Source organism: Nicotiana sylvestris, chromosome 6, assembly GCF_000393655.2.
Source record: "Nicotiana sylvestris chromosome 6, ASM39365v2, whole genome shotgun sequence".
Lineage (NCBI taxonomy): Eukaryota > Viridiplantae > Streptophyta > Magnoliopsida > Solanales > Solanaceae > Nicotiana > Nicotiana sylvestris.
In genome coordinates, this window is record NC_091062.1 from 168,668,967 (window position 1) to 168,674,250 (window position 5,284).

The window sequence follows — 5,284 nt, forward strand, 5'->3', positions numbered from 1 at the left end:
TGTTGATTTTTCAGTTGCCGTACTTCTACCTCCATTTGGGCCAACAAGTCGTAACAGTGTCTGCTTTCAATTTGGAAATCCTCGGCCTGCTTAACTGCTTTAACCTCCAGTGCAACCACTTTTCTCTTCATGTTGGCAACAGTTTTCTCGTGGTCGTGTTTCAATTGATTCAAGTATCGGCGATGCTTATCTGCTCTTGTTCCCCACTGTACTTTGAGCTCTGCCATGACGTTTTCAGACTCTTCTAAACCATCTCGCCATTCCCTGACTTCACTTCTCAGCCCTTTTATCAACTGCTCGTCTGATCGACTCCTTGGTTGTTTATCAAGAGCCATTCTCAATTTCTGGATTTGGGCCCTAAGTTCTTCATTTTCTTGGGCCAATCTATTCTTTTCGCCTCGATCTGCAGCGACCTGCATACTGTTATTGAATTTCAGACTTTCAACCTGTTGTTTCAACTCACCGATCTCTGCCCGATAACCTTTCTCCTTTGCTAACCAGTTTCATTGCTCCTGGGATGGCTAAGCGAAATCTTTGAGATGAGGCCTTTTAGCTGGTCTCTCGCAGGACATGTCACCTCTAAACCAAGCGTGATACCCCGGGGAAACTTCTCCTTTAGCCGTATCCAACACACAAGTGTTTGCTGTCAGATGTTGACACTCACTCCAGATCTGGCGAACTTCTTCTTCGGGGAACTGACCGTCCGGACTGATTTCAACCACTTGGGTACTCAAGTCTTCATCTTTTGGCACTACTTGATACCTCCCAAGTTGCCTCAAAACCCGATACGGTGCATAGGGTTGGATGCTTTTAAGTCCCATCAACAGAAAGTGGGGCCTGGTTGCCGGCATGTATATGATTTCCTCAATAGGCAGCCATCCGAGCGTCCACTGAATTTGGTTGGCAGTGAGAGTTCGGAAGAATGACGTCCAAGCTGTGACTCCCTCGGGCAGACTAACCCCTTTGATTCTTGTGTAGAATTCTCCAATACAAGTCTTCTCGGGCGAACCGTAACCCAAGAGCGGGGAGCTGTGGCACAAATGATCGGTCATCCATATTTGCAACAATAGGTTACATCCTTCAAAAAAGTCGCCCCCGGCTCGGCAAGCAGTGAGGGCCCGGAAGATGTCAACCATAATCATAGGCGCCAGAGTACTCTTATCATGGGTGAGCAAGGTACTGACGACCCCAACTATTTTTAGATCAATGTTTCCGTCTTTCCTTGGGAACACTATAAGACCCAAAAAAGCTATCATAAAAGCTACCAGCCTGTGTTCATCCCACTTTTGTCGGTTACCTCTACTGCATAGTTTGAAGTCTGGCTTATTGAACCCGCCCACGTGGCCGTATCTAGCATATATGAGGCGGAGACTGCAGAACCTTTTGCAAAATCTAGATGATGAAATGTTCGATGTATTTTTAGGAAATCCAAAAACCGGTGTACAGTGACGGCCCTAGGTGCAATCAAGTACTTGAACCTTAGTGTGGCTTCATCACTTCCGATGTATCCCGCTATTTCTTCCAATGTCGGGGTGAGCTCAAAGTCTGAGAAATGAAATACATTGTGTGCCGAATCCCAGCAAGTGACCAACGATCTGATAACATCACCCCGGGGCTGGATGTCTAGTAAATCCGGGAGATCTTTCAGATACTTCTTTACCTTGTATTGCCCTTCCTTGCCTAGGTCATTCCACCATAATCGCAACTCAAAAGGGATCTTGGTCATTATTGAAAAGGGTTTGTTTTGTATTGTGCTCATCCTGCACATTTATTAGGGTGGTTAAGCAAAATGATTTGACTAAAAATGATTTGACTATATTTTAGAAAGAAAGATCCGATTTTCGAACACGGTCTTTCAGCACTTCGGGGATGAAGATTTTAAGGCTGTGAGGATTAATCGATCAAAACTTTAAAAGATGATCGAGAGTGGCTGTTTATGCAAAGTCAGCCTTCCGCCGTCCCTTTCGGGAACATTCGGCGGTTTTTGACAATAACAACATCACTTGATTTATTTATGACTCTTTTTTTTTAGAATGGTGACCGACGTTGGGAACATGGCCTCGCAGACTCTCGGGGACGAGGATCCTAAGGCCATTGGGCAACTTGGTCAAATTTTTTAAAAAATGATCAAAAATGGCTGTTTATGCAAAGTCAGCCTTCCGGCGTCCCTTTTTGGAACATTTGGCTATTCTTGACAAAACGGCATCACACGACTCATAAATTAAAATTCTGACAGTTTGGCTATTTTTGAAAAATGGGAGGTTGGACCCGATGAGGGTTGCCTACGTATCTCATACCCTGTGAGAATCAAACCGGCGTAGTTCGGGCTTGATCAAGCGTAGAGTAAATAAACTAAACCCCTTCTGAATACAATCTTTTTTAGAAAGAAAAAATATTTTTCTGGATTTTTATATATATATTTTTTATTTTGTGAAAAGAGATAAAGACTAAAGAAAATCCTTTTAGGGAAGTATTTGGACTATTAGTCTGAATTTATAAAAGAGACACTACAAAAGAAACAACATTTTTTTTTTTGAATTTTTCCCTTTTTAATTTTAAATAAATATATTTTTTTGGATTTTGAAAGTGATTAAAGGAAAATTTTCTTCTTTTTTATATGTTTTTTTTAATAATAAATCAAACTACAAGACAAATTTTGTTTTCTCTTTTTTTTTTTTTTAGAAAATTCCGGCGAGGTTTCGACACTACTTGGACATTGATTTTATTTTTCCAAAAATAGGTAATTATCTCCCTACGCTGCTATTTTTCTTTCCCTTTTTTTGAATTTTTTTTTAGAAATCGGTCAGCATGCAGATCTTAAGCAAATAAATGCGCCAAACAAACGGGATGCAGCAGGATGGTCTTTTCATTTCAGGTTGTCTGTCCTAGAAGGACCCAACCCCTGTGTTGAGTCCCCTATGTCAAATGCAACATGATGCAAATAAGCATTCCTACTAGGGATCCGGCATGAGGTTTCGTTATACTATGTTTATAACCTGGGTATATGTTCTAGACTGTGTACCCGAGCGGACAACTCGAGTCGAGGAGGGGGCAACTTACCGGGAACCAAAAGGTCATCTGGCTTCGTAACTTGTCCGAGCCTCTTTTTTATTTCAGGGTATTGACACTAACAGAATAGGGAGTCTCAACCAGTAAGCACATCCCCGGAGGTGAAGAGAGAAGGGTTTCGGCACAGTTTATATACAGTTCAGATAATATCAAAGCGGTAAAAGACAACATTTAGCACGTTATGCCAAAACATGTAATAAAGATCAGATAATAAAGCCAAATATAACAATTATTCTAAGCTCGAATTCTTGAACCCTGAACCAGTGGTTCTGGGTTACTCATCCCCAGCAGAGTCGCCAGAGCTGTCACACCTCCTTTTGTGCACCCGCCCCGAAGGGTAAAATGCGCGACGGAGTTTTTCCAATTTAAGTGACAATATTTGAAATGAGATTATTTATTTAATTTAGAGTCGCCACTTGGGAAAGGTTTGGCTTTTGGTGTCCCAAGTCATCGGTTTATCTTGAATCCCAAATCGAGGAAAATATTCGACTTTCCAAATGAAGTTTGAGAACCAGAAATTCTAAGTAAGGAATTCTGTTGACCCGAGGGAAGGTGTTAGGCACCCCCGAACCCCGTGGTTCTAGCACGGTCCCTTAAATTGTTTTAATGGCTAAATATCTGATTTTAATACATGTTATGACTTATGTGCTTTCATTAAGTTTAGACCGCTTTTATTATTATTTATTTTTATGGAATTACAACGCCGTGGAAATGTATCTCGAACCACGTCACAATCAATGCACCCGTGGTTGTTAATACACTCCAACTCCGTTGAAATTTGAATTTGGGTCACATAAATGCGCACCCGAATTTAAGAAAGTAATATTATTACAACGCGCCTAAAGAGACTATCACGTTGTTATTTTTGGGGAGGGTCATGAAATTCGCTAAATGACCCATCCCGGATTCTAAGTATTTAATATATACATTTATAAGGGCCCCGCAGTTTGTACGTCCTTATTTGGCGAGACTCGCCTCATTTATTTTAAGGATATCCTAAAGTGACTACATTTCTATTAATTTCGTTTCTAAAAATAAGAGAAAAAAAGAAGAAGATCTTATTTAGTTACATGCTACAAGCATAACATATTGCATACTAGATTAAGACAAATGTCAACAGAAAGGAATATTACTTAAAATTTGAAATTATAAATAAATACAAAAATCGACAAAATAATATATTCAAAGAAGATTAATTATTCTATAACTAGGTTAGCTTCACATAATTATGTGAATAGACCAATAATTATTTTCAACTATTCAAAATAACATTAACCTTGAGTCTTAGTGCTTATTCGAAAGTTTATTAGATCTAAATTTTAAGCCATCTTGCTAGAATCACGCCTATTAGATTAAAGCTCTTAACCCTACACCATTGATTCGTACTCCCAAATATGTAAAACCTGCCGATGCTATAAAATTAATAGCCGCTTCATTTAAATGGTGAGCCGATGCTAACATTAATTATTAATCTATACTATTAAACCTATATTGAAACAGGGAATTCAAACAAGAGAGTTGACATTAATGGTTAATCCGTTGGCATTAACTAACGTAATATGAAAATTTTCTTGAAATATATGTTAAAATCAAACTGGATCGGGCCATGATAAAACAGTTCAAAGATCCAACGAGGTGCATACAAAAGCCTGCTAATATTCTATGTTATGTTATCTTCACAAACCAAACTAAATTGCTAAAACACATGGAAATATGTCTAATTGATCTAGCACCGTACTATTTAACAGTCCCAAAATCGAGTTCGAGTACATTCCAATTCATGCAAAGTAAATACAATTGGGATGAGCCTAAACAACCACGAACTACTTTATCATTTATCCTATTGCTACATCTTGAGCACAGATATTGTGAAAGCATGTGAACATTTCATTTCTTTGTTTATTTCAACTCAACTTCCGATTCAAGCTTACATCAACCCATAGTTTCAGAAGTGTGTACCTGGAAACGTTTACAATTGAAGAGAAAAGAAGTCAGCAAAGCAGCAACAGAACAGGCAATAGCAAAGGCAGCAGTTCCAGCAGCACCAAATACCCCAGAAATATACTTAAAGGAGGCTCGAAGTGATTTGTGAAACCCGACAACAACTAAACGAACCAAACAGACTCAACTGGACTTGAATTTTAGACCAAAACTGGACCAATAGATAGCTAATAGGTTCCAAAAATTGAAATCAGTCGAGCAGACCAATGTCAGC